The sequence below is a fragment of the Diuraphis noxia genome, unplaced genomic scaffold (genome assembly GCF_037042655.1).
Source record: "Diuraphis noxia isolate RWA-SAM2 unplaced genomic scaffold, SU_Dnox_SAM2 contig0001, whole genome shotgun sequence".
NCBI lineage: Eukaryota > Metazoa > Arthropoda > Insecta > Hemiptera > Aphididae > Diuraphis > Diuraphis noxia.
In genome coordinates, this window is record NW_028301711.1 from 79,807,670 (window position 1) to 79,829,619 (window position 21,950).

General features: G+C 32.2%; 1 long non-coding RNA gene across 2 annotated transcripts in view; it reads right to left on the bottom strand.

Moving 5' to 3' along the window:
- The window catches only part of LOC149061940 (uncharacterized), a 189,567-nt gene extending 168,263 nt beyond the window's left edge, over nucleotides 1-21,304 (bottom strand). For both annotated transcript variants that reach the window (XR_016189421.1, XR_016189422.1), the window contains exon 1: nucleotides 21,060-21,304. This is a non-coding gene — a long non-coding RNA (uncharacterized LOC149061940). The remainder of the gene's footprint in view (nucleotides 1-21,059) is intronic.
- Between the last annotated feature and the right edge of the window lie 646 nt (nucleotides 21,305-21,950).

The window sequence follows — 21,950 nt, forward strand, 5'->3', positions numbered from 1 at the left end:
TTAGCGGAAGTGCGGCTGGGAACGCAAAGCACCGGATCGCATGGCTGCTGATATTGTTTTAGAGGCCTCAGGTCGATTTCCTAGATTTTCTGAATTTGTTACGTGATGCAGATATATTATCGAGAATATTGAATGACGGTCAAGCAAAAAAAGAATTTTAAGAAATTAAACTTATCTATATATTTTATTCTAGACATTTGAGGACTCGATGTAAACGAACACAATATGAGCCATATAATAAGTATCTAGTTGACACTTTTTTTTTTTATCGATCTTTACATGATAAACGCATCATAACTCATGTATAAGACTAACAATAAATGGCGATTTTAGTATAGTTGTGGCTCGCAGAGTCCCACGGTCTCCCGAGACTTAAATCCGGCACTGCCTACTGTAGCAATATTTTCATTGTAAAATAATAAATTAATATACTTTGTAAACAATTTAAAATTCATTTTTATAACTGACTAGTGATCAGAGATAACAGTTCGTTGTAGGTATAACATAACGCACGCTGTTTTAAAAATGTTAAGAATATTAAAAATTAAATTGTTTCCACATGACATACATTACTGATCAATGAACATTCGACTCGGTATGTGTAGCGTATTACTGTAAGATCGTTTCTATATTTTATTTCAAGTTCAGTTTACCCGAAAATGGCCTAAGTTTATTGTTAGTGACTTGAAATAACGACATTTACACTTTTGTTTCTTAATTTTTTGAAAAAGCAGTCTATGATATACAATGTCAATGCTATAAGTGCTACATCAAGCTTTAGTTGTTTTATCTACTTAAAAAGTGTTAACCAATAATAAAAACACTCCTTTGGAAAACAGACAGATCCTACGTATAGGATATTTATTATTTATATTTAGTTCCGCTTTAAAGCTAGAAAAATACAATTCGTGTAAACAACCATCGCGCTTCTTTAGAACTTAAAAATAATATTAGAAAACAGAAAAATAACACTGGTCGAACACATCACTGTTGAAAGTTTTAAAAATGTCTAAAGCTAAATGCATTTTTTTGTTTTTCGAATGTCCAAGTCGATTCGATTATGGAACACACCACAGGTCACCACGATTACAAGATATATATAATATTATTTTAGATATTCGACAACATTATTATGTATTGTCATCATGTGAGCCTAATACATACAATCCGTCATATCCAAAATAATTCGAACCACTCCACTCTATCCGAACAATATGTTTCAATGTTTGTCACTTTTTATCCAGAAATTACTTAATAATTATATATATGTATTATATATGCAATATTTAGGTACTTAACATCAGTGATATTCCCCTTTCAAAGGTCGTAGTTTTTTCTCGTAACCAGTGCTAACGTTTCTCCAAAATTTTATAGTTTGAAAAATCAATGTTTTTTTTCAATCGAAAATTTAAGTATCCTACTCCCCCCCTTGTTTGACAATATTATATTATAACAGTTATATCCAACCAGTTCGATAGTTATTTCGTTTTTTGCCTCGTTTTTGCACACGTCTATATTCATCGTTATAATAAAAGCGCATTCACATTCTGCGTAGATGAGCGATTGGAGTTAGAGTATAACAAAGTCAATATCCGTAGGGTTGATAATAAAATAAATAAAGTTGACACGTTCGCTGTTTTCGCCCTGAACGCACTAAAGTAGGCAATTTAAAATACAAATCGGTATGTTTCTGACGTGTGAAACAATGAACCAATTCATCTGCGGTATGATGCGTAATTAGAAATCATATACTACACTATATTTATATAACATACTATAAGATAAATGTATTATTCGATTTTTTCCCCATTTGTCCAGCTCACCCGAGGTCATTTTCTCTTAAGTGTGCGAAAATAATGCACACAAATCTTAAAACTATTCTGCATATAATATCTGATTGATAATTGGCATTTCTATATACATGGCAAATCGCACATGGAAAAACTCATCATAACAAATACACCGATATACTCTCCGCGTAAATAATACGCACGCGATTGGCCGAAGAATTTTTATTCCCGTATTATGATATATACCATCCTCCATGACGACGGTTCCCAAACTTTTTTTCCACAGTGCTCTGCTATGAATACGACGAAAGATAGGACAAAAAAATACGCATTGATAATGAATTTTTGAAAAAAAAAATTATAAATTTTAAACCAATTATTATGAATTATGAGCTATGGATCACGGTGCCCTTAAAAAGTGTTTCCGGTGCCCCTCGTGCACATCGGCGGCTATCCTAGAGTAGGGGTTTAGAACTTGCTACACATTTTTAATAAGAGGTGGGTGGGATGGTTTGTCTATGTAATTTTTTGAATGCGACTAATACTTTAGAACATTTTAATAAGATAATAGTAGTTACTATGTGTTGATAGTTAAAAATGTGTTGTAGGTGGGTGGTTATTTCTTACGTTTCGCTACACCTATATATTTTTAAGGACAGCCGCCACTGCAAGTGCATCACCGCGGTGCACAGTTTGGGAACCTCTGCTCTGTGATATATAATATAATAGTAAATAACAATGATACGATTACACTGCAAAGAGGGTCCTCGTCCATGATAGGTAAACGTTCTGCGCGGTTTTCGATATCGAAACATAATATAACGTAATTACAACGTCGCGCTTTATATTGTTTCCGTCGAAAGTGTGAGTTACAGCCCCGAGTCCCCGAGGACGCCACCGATCAGCATTACATACAATATCCGACCGCAGTTATTGTGACCAAGACGAAAGTCGATTCGCGGTAAATGTCACATCCGTTATTATTATACTCTCAACTGCAGTCTGAGCACTACCCGTTTCCGCCAAATTTAACGATATGTCAGCTGTTACCATCGAGAATGTCTATTGCAATAACTATTCTGATTTTATTGCACACGTAATAAAAAAAAACTATAGATAAAACCCAAATACGCTCTTATAATCAAAAACTTTAAAATATGCTAAATATAATTTTGGATTTAGATTTTTTCTTACTTATGCGTATATTGTAATGATTCAAATCATTCGATTTCTAAAAGTATAAGCATATACATATAATATTATAAATTAACGCATTGTATTGAACAATATACTTTTGAGAGGTATTCGCATCGCGTTGCACAATATTTGCCCCTCCCCAAAAAAGCCGCTTTTCGTCACAATCAGTGAATACGGTAAATTCACAAATTTTCATCTGAAATTTCGCAATGTTTTTCATTTGTATTAATCAAGTTTTAGTTCGTAATACATAAATATATATATTGTACCTACTCATGTGGACACAAAATCTCTATACACCACGCATATATATACGCTTCGGGGTTTTTCCTCTTGAGACTCGAATATATAAATAAATAACCGACTTGTCTCGTCTACCTATAAATGTTATTTCGTCTGTGATAACTTTAATCTTATTGTATACACATTATACGCATTGTCATTGTGAAATGTCTCGTACGGCGTACGATGTCAAATAAATAAAAAATTGAAATAAAATAAACAAAACATAATATTATAATCACAAAACATTCAACAACGATATTGAAAATTGAAACTAAAATAAAATAACGATTGTCATAAGACATATAGATACTACTTATGCCTAAAACGTGGAAGAAATAACCAAACAATAGGACCCGGCGGTCTGAATGTCTCATTATTATACCATAAAAATGTCACTTTTTTAGTTAAATTATCTACATTCTACATATCATATGAGAAATGTTTACAATAAAAGTGACTACATAATATTATTCATACATATACCTGCGTGTCGCGTGATACATACATATATAATAATATATGTCAACTATAAACTATTAATATTAATCAACAATTTTATTTGTGTGTTAGGTATATAACATTTGTTTTTTAATAATAAGCATTTTAAGTAGAGATCAAAATTTACAAAAAAATTCAGAAATGACTGTTTTTTCTGAAATTACCCAAACATATGGGAAAAATGGAGAATATAGAATATTAAAATAATAGAATTTCGAGCAACAAAAATTAAAAAAAAACAATTGTAGGTATTTACATTTATAATAATTTATGTATAAAAATCTATTTCTTTACAGCACCTATTTAATCGAGCAAAAATAATATAATTTTACACTAACGCGCAAAGCATATATTAACTTTAAATAATTGCTTTAGCTTCAAAACCAAAGCCAACCGTGTTCTGATTGCAAATTTGTACACTTTTTGATTTTGATTTTAAGTATAGTATACGTATTATTTTTACAGTTATTGTTTTTCTTCTTCAACATACTCAGAGAGATTTCTGTTCAAACAAAATTAATTATGAACATCAATATGAAATATCATTATCTATTTTCCTAAATATTAATAACATATTATAATATCATACGCAAAACTGTTAATGTCAAATCTCATAGCTATTATAAATACTTTTTCGAGTTTGAGTAACGATAACAGATGGACAGAACTCACTATTGATGGGCTTTCGATCGTCATCGTCTGATAAAAAATAGAAAAAATTCTTAAACGCCCGAAATACAATCCCACGGGTATATAGTACATAATACGTATATTATGATGCCACATAAGCACACTAGGCGATTATACTGTTATATTATTATTATTATTATTATTAAACGTCAGCTGATGTAAACAAGAGAAAAATACTGGGAACTGTACCGGTAAAATATATACGGTATGCGCATTTTTTTACGACGAAACTTATATATGCGAAGCGTTTTGTTTAGAAGTAAACGCGTATGGCTCATATTATACACGTTTTTATAAACTTACTATAATGATCTCTCATTATAGTTTACATATAACATTTGGTAATAATATTGTAAAGTGTAAACATTTTCCAACATTTATCCATAACATATACATTATGTTATTATATACGCACTGGTGTGTGATTTGGTTCTCGCGCAACGGTCTCTACTATATTCTATACTGCCATCGACGCCTAAAAATCGTTACCTAAATATATTATACTATACAACGTGTATATCATATCTGACGGACGAGAATCAAAAAAAAAAAAAAATCGGTATAATATATTATGATATTTAAAGATCATCGATACATACCATGTGATTTACCAGTCATACTCACTCACGTTATTTCCTTAAATAATACATTTATTCTAATTCAATGTTTTGGTATTTCAAATTATAGGTACCTAGTTATATACTTTGACAATTTTTCGAGTTCTCGAGAATTTTGTACTGTTTAATCAACGTTCAGCGGCGGCGATACAACCATTTGTATAATTAAAATTAGAATCTCCCTTTTTACTGTAAATTATTTAGTGGATAATTTTTTAAGAAATTGATATGACTTGTAGATTCGAAATTCGAACAAGTGATTTTTTTCACAGTTCTAAAATGTTTATACTAAGTACAAATTGTCCTTAAAAATGGAGGAGAGCATGGTTAATCGCTCTGTATTACGTAGGTGAAAATCAATGAAATACTGCAGCAGGGTGGTAAATAATTTAAAGAAAAAGTCAAATCAGTGATGTGATTGTATTTATAATATCATATAAAATAAATATTATTATGTCACATATCAAGTATAATATACGATGTGACTCAAAACGGCTCTTCGGCCCTTCGACCTTCGATTCTTCGGCTCCATTCGCCATACTAATTATATTATTAATATAACCTTTTTTTTTTTCGTGTTGATCCAACGACGCCGCGGGAACTGCTTGCGCATTGCTTCCGCGGATTATTAATATAACCTAACCTAACCTAACCGATTATGGTATATTTATATTACAAGCAGAGTATACAGAATATCTTGATTTATGATAACACGTACAAAATAGGCACTCGTTCAAAAATTACTTGTTTTATTATTATTATTTCTTTGTATGTACTATAATAAAAATTGAATCGTTAGATTTTATGAAAAAAAAAAAACATTCCCGTAACTTGCAGTGTGTACATATTTTTATGATCGTAAAATACAAAAATGTTTCAAAATCTCAGATGAGTTATTTTATTTTATTCGAATGTGTTTAATGGTTCTTTTTAACGATTGTACGGTCAAAACGCATATTATATTTGTGCTGTTGCGTATATTGTAGATAATATATTGTGTACCTACAGATAAAACAAAAATATTATATTCCCAGAAATTAAAAAAAAAATAGGTAGGTTACTTACAATATTATTATAATACACGAGTTGTACATTTATGGAAAACATCAGTGATCAAGACAAGTAGACAGGGGTGATTAATGGTATATAGGAGGTTATATATATGGTAATGACCCATCTCAAAACCATAAACTCACTTCCTGCTCTATTTAAAATTATCGTTTTTATGATCATAAACAATTCATTTTTTTTTTTTTTTTTTTTTTAATACAAATGGCGTTTTTTAATTCGAAGTGAATTTTTGAATACCACTATTTCTGGTCCACAAAAAGTTTGGTGAGAAACCTATACGTACTTACTAAACAGCTGATATAATAGGATAGGATATGAACGTTTATCGTTTTCACAATATTATACTAATGACGAGTCACTTTCAGTTTGAAAGTTAAATTAATTATAGATGGTTTTTTTGTTCATTCATGTTTAAATATTCGATATTATGCGTGCCACTATATGCCTCTCTTATTCCGCCCTACGCATCTAAAATCAAAATATCAAATGTCCCGTTTGTTTTGCATTTCACTGCACAGCTTTCATCACTCGTCATCGGAGTTCGGTATTTTTGGTTTTATTTGTTTTTTTCTGAAAAATCTAACCGTGTAGATAAACGTATAATATTATCGAACCCATCATTGTATACCTTCAGCAAACGTTACAAACCTATAACAACAAGTATGGCCAAGACTAGTTTATATCCACTGCGACGCAATATCATAATATATCATGGTATATTCTATATTCCTGTCTATTATATTAGGAACTACTGTGATGTATAGTCGATGTAATTTATTATTCCGAAGTCATTCCGAAAGACCTGTCTTAAACAAAAAACAAAAAAAAAATATCAAAGTAATATATATTCAATATTCATGAACATCGATGGTGTCATCACATGCGGTCGATTTAGAGACATATGAAAAATACACAAAACCGTCAAATATCGTTATGATCGTGATCGCGCGCGCGCGCGCGTGTATGTGTGAGAGAGAGAGAATGATTGAGGGGAGAGGGAAACGCGTATAATATACAATAATCATTTACAACATCATCGTCTCAACTCACACACGCACACACATGGACAGACCACGACGAATAACGCGGCGGCGGCGGTAGGGCCCCGTACGATTATTTATGACGGTTTGACGCGCGGCGTTTCTAGTCGGCATAAAAAGTGAAAAAAACACGGGAATTCAATTACTATATCGTATATATATACTGCAGCGGAACACCCATGCATTTGTCATCCGGCAACAACACTGCACTCTTTCCGTGCGCACGTCGCCCCGTCGTCGATACGTCTGATGTATATATGATATGTATATATATGCCATGCCTTACACTGCCATATCGTATAATAATATTATTATACCTACACAGATTCAGTGTGTGTGTGTGTGTCTAGAGTCGACTCTTCTTCGATCTCTTACGATTTTAAGTTATACAACAGGTAATTTTAATTTATGTCAATTGGATCGCAGTCACTATACGAACAAAAGCATGGTTTAGTCATAGGTAAACGTAATCACCCGGAAGAGAAAACCTTAGCACCTTTGGTCGGAAGACGAATTTTAATTCTGAAAACGGATTTCAAAATAGTAAAATATATGATTCAAAAATTATAATCCGTCGTTATATGACATCCGTCAGACATTTCAGTCTAAAAATCTACTTTTGGCTATACTCTTATATAACAACGACTTCCTACTGTTCGGATTTATATGTAGATTGTAGTTGAAACGCTGAAAATCGGTTAGACGATATCATATAATCCGTAAAACTGTATTTTATTAAATGGAGGGACACGGTTTTTTCAAGACCCTTAAGTTGGGTCTATTATTTATATTGTATTATATAGTTAAAGGTAAGGGTAGTATTCCAAAGGTGTTATTTTGACCGAATTTTAAAGCCGAGAGAAAATATTTTTGTTTCATTATTAAAACTTGCATTTGAAGAAAAATAATAGTGAATAAATGATACAGTATAAATAATAATAAAATGTTGAAAACCTATAGAATTGATTTTATAATTACAATAATAAAGTACTTTATAACTTTATAAGAATGATGATAAGAATATTATATTCTGAGAATAAAACTACGAGTGATTTTTTTAAGAGGACTCCATTATGGTAATTGTACTTCAACTCTCGGAGTCCTGAAACCTATATACACGGTAAGTGATGGTGTGTAGAATACGATTGACAACAATAATGAGTTTTATCTTTTAAGTCAAAAAACAGTCATAAAAAATAGCTCTATCACATTTTAAACATACTCATTCAAAACCGTCATTAAAACAAAAAGAGGGTAAAATATAACACATAATATTATATTTACAAAAATGACGAATGTATTTATTTATCTTCGATTGTTAATATCCAAGTGAAAAAGCGTTTACTTTGAATTATTTAAGACGAGATCATCTCACCATTATTAATTATTATACATTTACATAAAACACTTATAACCATAATTTAGCCACACGGGAATAATTTTTCCAACAAACAACTTTTTTTTAAGAAATAATATCCATTAAAACAACAATTATTGATTTTTATCAGAGTTAATTTCCACACATGACCCAGATTCGCGAATCACACGAAGTCACTGTTGTGCCATGACGGCATACACGCTTCGGCACGAGGCACGCTTTATGGGAAACATTTTGACGGCGACGACAATCTCATTATTATTATATTGTTTATCTCATAAAGTTATTTATTTTTTCCCGTAGCAGTGTTACATATTATATTAAGTTAAACTATGCTCAAGCGATAACGACAACATTAATAACGACCCCGTGCGCACAATATATTATGCGATGTATTAGCTACGCACTTCTCCTCGCCTAGCCATCGATTTATTATTACTCGTCTCCGCGAACCGTTTTTTAGTTTTTACGTTTTCGCGACATACTATAAATGTGTCACGGAGGTTATATTGTGAAGTCAGATGTTAAAGCGGTCGTATTCTATTCGATTGCATTTTCCAGTTTTCTGCGTTCTGCGCCTCATCTAGGGCCAAATCAAATATTCATATCATCCAATATTTTGTTATATTTTAATCTACTGCAGGCATCAAACTCGTCGGTCTCGTTGTCGATCCCCAATCTGCACTTCTCCCGCCAACCATTATGGTCTTTATAACTGAATATACGAAAGATATTTGTCGTTGAATAAATTTTTTCCAATATGTAATATAATTACAGTAACATAACACAGTCAAAGTTTTTCCTAATTTATAGAGACAATTTCGTCACTTTCAATAACCTTTAAGGCTATAACTGTAGCGTTTTATTGGGACTACACATTTCGAGTGAAACCGTTATTCTTCACGATTACGCAAAATATCAAACACAGCACAACAACCAGAAACTTTAAAATATAAAATATTTTAATTTTTCTTAAAACCTAACAAATATATATAGCTTGTATATCAGCCCCCTTAAAAAAATCTCAAAGCCCCATAACATATATAGGTACACTTGAGAACGAATTATCATATTTTCCACTCGATAAATCGCGATTACCGCCTATCATCTAAATCCGCTATTCGTTCGAAAGGGGCACGACGGGCGTTCAAAAAATCACCACATGTCAAATTTTTGAAGTTGATGAAGTGTCGGACACGGTTATTATATTAATTACGTGCGACAAAATTGCTGAGTGTAGTGCGTGTGTGTATAGTGATGGCCAGAGACTTGGGGTAGAGACGAGTTTAGGCCGAACCAGTGAAATATGATAATATATATATAGTACAACTGCAGTGTAGGATATTTCTACTAGGTACTACACCAATATAATAAATAAGCTACTCCGTGAGCTACCACCACTTCTCGAGTGTTTCTCGTTAGGGCTTCAGTGTACCGGAAACCCGCTAAATGTGCGAGAGTGCAGTAGAATTCGAGTGCGGGCCGATTCACTCTCGTCCGCGCGTCCACGTCATCGCATTATAATAATATAATATAATATATTTCGCGTATGAAAATTAAATTGTCCCCGCAGATCTCTGTGCGGACGGTGGTCGCCGTTTCGAATCTGACTTCCGTCGTAGAATAATAATGGATTATTCACAAAACGTTCGTCATGAATCCACAAGCTCCTTTGATAATATCAATATTATATAATTTATTAAATCACATATGAGACAATAGCCATACGGAGTTCAAAAATTTACCAACATTCAATGACTAAAATTGTGTAATGGCCTATAAAAACTATAGTAACTTTTTTTACAGTTTTTTCTTCAATGAATGGGTAATATGTTTTCAAGATCAGTACCATTTTTTGTGATTTAGTCTGTAGATTAAAAAATATAGAAATTGGCTACCCTAGCTATGTTTATGTGTATGGATTAAACTCACTTTTTTTTTGGAGCGAGTGGCAGAACCTCCGCCAACGTTAAATCCAAGTTTTATATGGTGCGTAGTACGAAAAAAAAATGTATTTTAGCCTCTGCCAACATTTTTAAACCATTTCAAAATGGCGAGATGCACTAGTATAATATAGAGCTTAAGGAGAAAACTTAATTTAAAAAAAAATAATAATAAAGTTTACATTTAAATATAGATAAAAACTGAAAATACATGTATTTATATAAACAAGTAAGTAGACTTCTGTAGGTACGTCCTCACTACGACTTTCCAAATACGAAACACTATGGTTATATTATGGATGGGGCTGGAACTCTGCGGCGATTCGGGTTATTGTTTGTTCGAATAATATAATATATAATATGATATTAGCAGCAGAGCGCGCAGAAATTGTTAGTCTAGTCCACGCACGAGACGAACACAAACAAAAAGTAGCGATGGGGGGTGTGAGGTCGGGACGTGAGTTAAACAGAATAATATGGGGAAACTAATTTCGGGGAGTTCCTTTTCGATTTCCGCGACGGTACCACGGCAAAGTACTTACGCGGGGTGCGCCCACGTGTCCAGAATGCCAAACAACGCCGTTTTTCAACTTAATATATATAATATATTATATACCTACTCATCGTATCCGTTTTGCGTTTTCTGTGCACTCTAATAATATGATTCCGCCAAGACATCCAGGACGGAGAATCGACCGAGTCAAAGCCGTCCAACCGACACCATATTTTGTTCTATAGTTGTTAGATTATAGACACAATTCAGGAATGAATAACGGATGGCCCTTGTACCATATTTATTCACCCTAAGCCGAATTGTATATGATATTATGTATTTAGAATATTTTTAATATTTTAAAAATTTAAAGAAAAAAAATTAATCCATACATCATATATATATACATACAATCGGGTCTTTTGAGTTTTGATTACTCGCCTCTCACAGAGGTATATTGAGAAGTATTGAGCTTCTTATCTGTAGGCACAAATAAATTTTCGTAACAGTTATGTTACACTTCATTGTACTCTCAAATAGTTACATTTGATAATCTACTACTGCCGGACAAAGTTAATGTAATTATCGAAGCGTCATCGTTGTTCGTATAAATCTCAATAATATTGAAAAGATATGTTTTGATTGATAAAGAATTTATGAATGAGAGGATATATGTTGGCTAAAATAGCTTAGGCGCTGCTCAAAGCGTCCTGTTACATATATTATACCGAAGTCATATGCTAAAATATAACAAAACGGAGCACTCGGCCTTCCAAATTCCAACTCCCGAGTTAAGTACAGATTAGAAATTGACGAGAAAAAAAAATACGAACGACTGGACGAAGTGTTTAAATATCGGGTATATGGCTGAAATTGAACAGTATTGTAACAATTATAAATAATAAATTTAAACAATTATAAATGTATATGTTAGTATGTTATATGACACCTATGTTTATATAGTGTTAACTGCTGACCGATACAATAATATTAACACACACACAGCACACACACACACAGCACACACACACACACACACAATTATTGTATGGCCTATATGACTAACAGACATAATTAATGTTTAAGTTAGTTCACGGTGCACTATAGACCACAATAAATCCACTGCTGAACTCTATATAGAATTACGATACAGTTACATTGTGTCACTATATAGTAAATATCTGTAAGTATTATTATATTTATAATTATTGTAGGAACACAATACAGCTAAATGATAACTGAAATAGAATCCTATAGTTATTTAAATATATTGAAGATTCTGACATCTATCTACCCCCGGCCACGGTTATTATATCTATAGAGCTACTATCACTTAAATATTATTTAACTGGTAGTTCCTCCGATCTGCACGTTACCAGCATCTCACACAACATATTATAGATATTATACCGCTAATTAATGGTTGTAACCAATGGCGTGTAAAACGATTAAAAAAAAAAACCAACCGTAAAACCGCAGTACAACGCGATACGTTTAAAAATAGATTAAAAAATCACGCGGATGACTCGAAGGGTGCAGATGGAGATAACATTGTGTGCGTACAATAATAATAATAATAATATGGCCGATTTCAAATTATTACACCAGTTCAGACGTTACACGGTTTCTATTATATTATTATAATGATGTCATGAGGCAGTCGGGTCTGCGACACTTTCCGGCACGCGTTTAACCCACAATTATAGCAGGGTCCGTTGCGTTCACAGCCGGGCGACAAGCTCGTCAGTCGTCCCGAGGGACCTCCGGGAACGTCCCCTGCCAGCCAGCGCGCGGGTTCCTCTCGATCTTAAAGCGAGATGTATTATTATGTTGTTTATGTTTTTTAATATCGTTTGTAATGGGGTATAAATATATGGGCACGTCAACGTTAACGTTTTATATGGCCGTTGTACACCGAAACCGTATATACAGGTATAACACATACCAACCAAGGCTGCAGGAATTTACACATTATATGGGCAGTTAAAAATGTAATTAGTTTTCTAATTAACTTAACAATTTCACTAGTTAGAGTAGGTATCCATTGTGAAAACTTGGATTTTTCCAATTAGAAAAATAATGGGCCTAATATTACATAATATTATATTATTTTACATTCACATTTACCTATTATTTATACATAGCAGATAACTGATAAGTTATTTTTTCGTTTAATCACGCTGTGTATACATATTGAATAAATAAATAAATATTCTTCCTTGATTTTATAATTTAATTAACACAAACGTGTAATACGCCTACGCTTTATATATAAGTAGTGTCCAATAAAAAACAGAAATAAATGTTATCTTATATCTTGTATCTTATATTACAACTATACTTCGTACGATATAGAAGAAACAATTAACATAGGTAGTTCGTACAATTAAATAATATAATGAATTTTAATTATTAGTTTAAACTGTATTAATCAAAAAGGCTTGAATGTTATATTATGTTAAAAAAAAAGCAAATATATATATAAGAAGTTTCACAGTCAGATGTGAGATCCGGATGGTACCTACCTAATTAAAAAAATTAAATAAAGAGATAAATAACTTATTCTTTTTAACCAAATTTAGTTAACATTGTTCTCATTATCTTTAAACTTTTATAGAATTAAATATATTCTCTGTTAATGTTATTAACTTTTAATTTATCGTTTTTAACTTCACAACTCAAGTTTATTACTTCACTGACTAGCCCACTTTTAGCCTTAGAGTATATACAAAACACACACTCTACTAGTACACAGGTGTACTACGTACTTATAAAATCATTGTTCTCGAAATAATCAAATCGTTAGGTAGTACAATGCAGATTATAAAAAAAAGAGGGATGTGCACTGGGCTGTGATGGGCACAATGAGCGAATTTAGCACTTATTTATCAATTTTACGTCTTAACATGTAAATATTTAACCTCTAGCCTTATAAATAGATTTCCACTAACAAATAATTTTAAAAAAATGTGTCTTAAATAAGCGTATAGTAGCCGTTCCCAAACTGTGCACTGCGAGTACTTTCTAAGGGCACCGCGGTCTACGGTTTATAGTTTTTTTTTAAATTTTATAAGACATTCCTAGCCAACAGTAGGCTATCTAGAGATAGAGATAGAGTTTACAATTTTTATACGATATATAGTAAATAATTTAAAATGAATAATAATAGTAATAGTAATAATAACGAATATAACGTTTTTCTCAAAAATTGTAATTAATGAGTATATTTTTGTCCTATCTTTCATGGTATTCAAACAGGGTACCGTGGCTATATTTGGTCCAAAAAATGGCCCCACGGAAAAAAGTTTGGGAACCGCTGGCGTATAGACTGTATTGAACACTTACTACAAGGGCTGTTTTTATAATATATTAATACGTATGATTGAAAATTTTTTTTTTCATTAATCATTAACTAAGAATAACTTAGTTTTTTCATAGGACACATACCAGCCAATGTGTCTTATACTTTAAATTTGAATGTAAAACACTTCCAAAAATCAAATCACAAATCTACATGCATGTACTGTATACGCCATGTTAAACGCAAACTGCACAGCCCATAACTTTCTCGTTTATTCCTACCACCGTTCATTCCTATTCCGTTCATTCACACACACACACATAATAATGTATACTGTCACGGTTTCGCCAATGCATTTCACGAGCGCAACAGACGGTCATCATTATGTATACATATTTTATACATACGGACATGTGTTACACCTATAATAAACGTGCTGCAGTGCGGACACATCGGATGGTTATCGGATCTAACCGCTGCAGTTCTATGCATTTAGGCCCTATGATATTGTACCTATATCGAGTTCGATTTATACGCGAGAATAGGTTTGAGTAGTAGAATTTTCCGAGCGTGTTCTATATTCGCACAAGGTGATCTTTTCAACGCCATCCTAGCCTAAGATCGATTTCTATGTTTTTCAAAAACCTCCCCTAAATTTTACAAGACATGTTCGGGTTATCTACTATCCAATAAGTAGGCGTTTCTATAGTACCTAAATATAACATTAGGTATCATAATAAAAATTATTATACCCTACCTTAAGCCGTTTGCGGTGAGAACATTTAAGACAAAGTCGTAGGTTTTAAAATATTATATATATGAAAGAATATATTACTAAAATATATTAAAAATTGGATTGTTTAGAATTCATATTAAGTAGGTAATTATTTTTAAAACATTATTACCAAACGACTTTCGGGTAACTATTGTTTTATTATTATTTTTTTTTTTTTAATTTTAAATGAGCCTCAACAACAAAGGTTATTGGCCTTTAACATATATATATTTTTTTTAACAAGAATGAGTCATTAACAATAATATATACAAAACAAAGGTAATAATATGAACAAAAAGGATTGAGATATATCTAGGTTAAATAATTTGGTATAATTTAGTTTGTTTTAGATAACTGATTAATTTTTCAATGTTGCTTGGCTGGGGACTTAGAGATTACTATTGTTTTATGATTCACATATTGTTACATTGCATCTCGCCGCACATGTATACTACCAAGGTTTTATTTTTCAATGTCTTTATTAGCTTAATATTTGAAATTATCAATCGGCAACTCCGTTAAGGCAATCACATATATTACCGTATATTATAATTTATAACGTATTCAATATTACGATTCTGCATATTAGTGATAACAAGTGTAAATTCGTGCTATGTCAAAGGGATAGCCAAATCGACGCAAATAACAACCCTTATCTAAATAAGAATGGTCGAGTGATTGGGATAGTACTCGAAACAGACGAAATGGTGGTTAATGATCGAATTGAATTCTGTTCAGAAAAAGGCAACGTTAAATTTGATCAACTCCAATCAACGATTTTCAAACCCCAATTCGATTTAGTACTTTGTCACACACTCACACGCATATAATATCATATAATGTGTAGGTATATTGTTTAACTTAAACTTATGTTGAATAACCAAAATTAAAACCTAAACTTAACGGACTTGATTAAAAATATAATATGACATTATATTATACATATTTAATAATTATTATTGGAACTTTCAATTTATTTTAATTAAAATAATTAAAATTAAAAATAATTTAATTTGTATAATAGATGTATTACAATATTGTATTTTATAACTCGGCGAGATTAATTTAGAAATAAACTAACGTAAAATGTGAAAAGTCTCTGTTTAGCCTTTGTCGTGACGACGAAGATTTCGTCGATAGATTAACGATTATCAATTAATTCGTATATGTTATTTTTTGGAACATCAACTTTTTTTGTGTGTAGGTACTAGGTACACATTTTTCAAGTAAAATTCAAACATAACCACATCTTCATGCTATTTGATTTTACCCCATATTATATTCCTCGGAGTTCAATTATTTAAAGTGGCGTCACAGTGGGAGAGCGGGACATTATCAACCGAACACCAGTTTGCTCATTTGACCGAGGGATCTGGTCATGTGTAGTCACTAAGTGAATTAGACTCCCTCTCCCCCCCTCCACCGGATTGTATAATTTCCAATATTTTAAAGACAATTCGTATACGAGATCCGAGAAAATCAGATCCAGTATTGCAGAAAATGGATAATGTGTAATGATAAGTCCGTATGGACATGTTATCACGTCTTATAATGTAATACTGTACGCAATGCGCATGCGTATACTATGAGCATTACATCATCAATAAAAAGCAATGTTCGTGAGTGATCCATCGAAAAGTGCCCAAGTCTTTCGCATTCTTATGGTTCGGAAATTTGGTGTACATATAGAATATATACTTTATTGGAATGTGCATCATGAAGCCAACATTTTAAATTGTGATTATAAAGATGTTTGTAAAGGTTTTAGGCTAGGTACAACTATATATATTTTCGTCGCCGATAAACGATTTTCATAGTACCTATCTATTACTTGTATTTTTTGATTTTTCTTATAATTGAATTATAAAACATGTTTGAAATAATATGTAACGTATATATAAATCAGTAGTGTTGATAATTTTTTACCTATATTTTATACTTGGTCGAAAAAATCTAAACAACCGTGTTAAAGTGTTTAATTTAATTTAATTTATTAAAAAATCTGCATTACATTTAACGGAGCAAATCAACAACGGGGTAACCGGCGTGGACATTTAATTTTTCACAGACAAGGATCCGTGCTGCAGGATCGGCTAGCATCTTATAAAGTATAAAATAATATACGCCTGACAAGTCTCGCGAGTGTGTGTGTGTGTGTGTGTGTGTGTGTGTGTGTGTGTGTGTGTGTGTGTGTGTGTGTGTGTGTGTGTGTGTGTGTGTGTGTGTGTGTGTGTGTGTGTGTGTGTGTGTGTGTGTGTGTGTGTGTGTGTGTGTGTGTGTGTGTGTGTGTGTGTGTGTGTGTGTGTGTGTGTGTGTGTGTGTGTGTGTGTGTGTGTGTGTGTGTGTGAGAGAGAGAGAGAGAGAGAGATATTACGTATTATAGGCATGTGTGTTGAGTGTGCACGGCGGCTGATATACAATTATAAGAGGAATGAGACTACGAGAGCATAATAATAATAATATAAAATATATAAACATGTATAATATGTAAAATGTGTGTGTGTGTGTGTGTGTGTGTGTGTGTGCACGCGACGCCGCGCTCGAGTTCGCCGCCGTAGGTGCAGCCTACCCATCATAATGCATGAGCCTGTGCAGCCGTGATGTCGACCCACCCGTATATACGAGGCGGACCGAAGCTGCCGATATGATCTGTGCTCAAACACATTTGCGAACAAATGGCTTCGCGGATATGCGCGCATAATAGTGTACGTTATAATAATATGCCCTACACAGCGACGGTGCAGCAGAGACTCTACAATATGCGCACTATATTATATACAATAAACGTATATATTATATACCTGCGAACAGTGTCGACGGCTTGCTGCGAATCGTGAACGTAAGCCAGCACACACACACACACACACATACACAGAGTGTCGGACGACGAGCGAGTGTCTCGGGCGAGCAGCGGACTGACGCGAGAGGAGAGCGCCCGCGAACTCATCAGCTCACGCGGAGATCAACGATATAGTATGTGTTATGTATATATATGCACTGCAGCAGCTGCACATGACGCATAACGTAGGTATATACATATAGGTAGTGTAGGCAAGTGTAGGTATATTACACGAGTGGAGAAAAAAAAGTTCGTCGCCGACGTATTTAAATGCGCGCACACAACACACGAAGCGATATTTTCTATTCCTCCCACCACCACCCCCCACCCCCCACCAAATCACCTCCTCGAAAACTTGTGCCGCCCCACCACGATTATATTATAATATTGTATATACATAAATGATATGGGTATTACCAGGTATATACCAGCTTACACACCTACCGCGGTACCCGCCGCCGCATTGCCGACACGTATATCAGCTATAATAATATATAATATATATTATATATTATATTGTACGGTGCGTATGTGTATGCGTGTGCGGCACATAAATTAGCAGTTCGGATCGCGTTTACTCGGCAGAAGAAAAGTACGTGTGTGTATATAATGCGCGTGTGTTAATAAGTTTCTCGAGAGATCCTGCAGACGAGCACCGCCCGACGACGATGATGATGATGATGATGACGACGAGGACGACGATGTGGAGGACGAGGAAGAGTTTGATCCGTTTATCGTCATCGTCGTCGTCGCGCGAGTCGTGTTTATTCGCGCGGTTTTTTCTCCCGTCACGAATCAAAACGCTATTTGCGCAGTGTACACAATACATAACTACCTACTAAACTACCATACATTAAACATTATTTTTATTATTATTACTATTATATACGAATACAAACGCACGTAATATACATAATATATACAAGCGTATTTCCACATAATCAGAACAATATTTTACATTTTAAGTTGTCATTATTGTGGTCATAATACATTATAATAATAATTATGTGAATTTACCTGCAACTGCAGAGGGTTGTTTTGAAAAAATATAATTTTTTTTTTAATGTTTGTTTACCTTCTATAATAACATGCATGGCACACATAACAATAATTGTGAGCAATCAATTTTAAAAAATAGGCACGAATAAAAGAAAAAGATAGGTAATATGAATTGCAAGTATTAACTAAAAAAAAAAATGTCTAAATACCCGTTTTTTGCCATTCGTCTTTTTCAATGCAAATCGTATTATCGTATATTATAACTATATTATTTGTATCTACATCATAATTAGTTTTAGAGAAATGGTCAGTATTTATTTTTTATTTTTTTTATAATTAATTAAGGCATTTCTAGCTAGACTAGCTGCTATCTAAGCCTACTGATATATACAGGTCAGTATAAAATAATTGATTTATACATTTTATTCATAGTATTGTTACCAACGTAACAAAAAATACTGCCTAATAATTAATAAGAATATAATTTTTTTCCGTTTAAAATATCATGTAAGTAACTGAGTAATTATATTTTAAACACATTTTATAATGTGAGTCTTTCTTTAAGTCATTCACAGTCTGAAATATAAAATTCTTTTATAAAATTTAATTACTGTACGTAATGTATAGATTGTAATTAATATACTCATTAAACGCCGCACTCTTTAATAGATGTAAATCAATCAAAAATGTTTTTTGTTTAATTACGAAATTTTTTTTATCCGTAGTAAAAGTTGCAGTTATAGTCATTGTTCACTATCAAATTTTTTATCGTTTTTTATGGACAATTTTAATCATCCTAAAGATTATATATAAGTATATACAAATTATACAGAACCTATATACAGAGCAATGCCTAGAAATGGAGCAAGAAGCCTAAGGTGGTAAAAGTTGTAATATTTTAAAGGTTGGTAAATGTTTAAATACGTATATTATTAATTGGGACGTCAAATATTAATTTTCCTGGGGCCAACGGTTGTCGTTTTGACATCACTTTTGATCATTTTGACCATTCTTGGAGACAGTTGATCCAACGAAAGTTAGCACGGAACTAGACGGTCTAGTCTAGACCTATACATATGGATTAATTGGATTATGATTATATTATATTATATGTATAGGTAAATATGATAAATAAAATATGAACGAACTTTATAACTAAAATTGATAACACACCAAAACTTGGTTATTGCATTTAATAACACACTTATAATAGGTGTTGTATCAGCGTACACGACATAGGTATAATTTTTTTGTTAATGCTCATTAATCAAAACTAAAAAAGTAACCATGTGGACACTATAAAATAAACATTTTTTGTTCCAAGTTAAAATTATTTTTGATGAAATGTATAAAAATTTACAAAAAGTATAGAACATATAATCGCCCCGTATTCTAGTTTATATAAATACCTATATAACATTGATGATTTGATATCTACGTAACAACATCCTACGAAATACTTAAAAATGTATGCATAATATTATATTTATATTACAAGTTATAATAATTAATAATAAGTAATAACTATACTTTCAAAGTATTTTAATTAAATATTTTTATATTATTTCTATTGCACAGAACTATCGCTGTACATCCTATATTTATTTATATTTTATTCTATATTTGGTTTATGAACTCTTGTAATTTAATAATTAGGATATACAGAGTGTAACAGTACTATTTGACAAATATAGTAATATTTGTAATGTAAATTTGTTAAATAGTCCCGTTACACCTTATATAGTACAAAAATAATATAGATATCCGTGTTGGGAACTTATCATTAATGAAATTATTAATCTACAATACGTGAGTGTTGAACTAAATTATTAAAATGTACAATATACATTTAGTGTAGTGCAAAGGTTCTCTAAGTTAGGGACGCAACCCTCAGGGGGGCTACGAAAGCTTTATAGGGGGCACGAGAAAATTTTAAAAATCGACATTGTGTTGAAAGGACAAAAAAAGATTTCTGAAATTTGCGTAATAAAAAGCGTTATTAAAATTATTTTTAAGGGAGGGGGCTCACGTCTGAAAATGGCTAAAGTGGGAAACCTGGTCTGAAAATGTTGAGAACCTCTGCTGTAGTGTAATATTTACATAACTAGTATAATAATCATTAAAAAAACTTAGTTAGACTTACCGCGGACAATGACAGAATCTTCAAATTTTCACACTGATGATCACATAACACACAGTAAGTGACAACTGAAAATACGCGAAAGTAGAAATAACTTTAAACCAGGTAAGTGTAAAACGTAAAAGTCTGTAGCGAATTAACAAATGAAAATGTTAAGCATGTGAATGTCCACGTCAAAATACGTGAAGTGACTAAAGTCAAAACTAAAAACGAATTGGGTAATGGTAAGCATTATTATTGTCAGAACTCGGAATAACAGAAGACGGAAGAACGACGACAGAGAACATAATAATACGAAAACCGTGATTGGTTGGTCGGATTGGTTTATCTTTAGTATCTACGTAGCGACTAACAATTCCAGAAAACGAACGGATACATTGGGAATCCCATAGAGCCTGTATACAAATAAGACAATTAACAATATTTTTCAATAATTCCACTAACGGTGAAATATAAATTTAATTTAATTTAACTAAGCTGTATCATGCATTTAGTATTTTTTCCCAAACTGTAACTAATGGTTGATTCCACTAAATGATACCTTGTTGACTTGTTATATCAATAATTAATTTAACTATAATTTTGTATATTTTATATTTTTATATCTACTAAACTAAATTCGTTTATTATATATTTACTTTTTACAACGAAATAATTGTATTTAGTATTTACTATACATTTTGCAACTAAAATTAGGTATGTATGATAAATATTTTTTTCGTGCATTTGCTCATTAGAACCAAATTTATCTCTATAATACGAATTTCTTTTGTTGAGACTTCGTAACAAGTTAGTACCCGATATCTCCGTCAAACTATTAAACACGAGCAATTAATTGATAATATTGATAACGATTATTAAAATTCAGATTTCATAATTTTTTTTGCTCCTTTA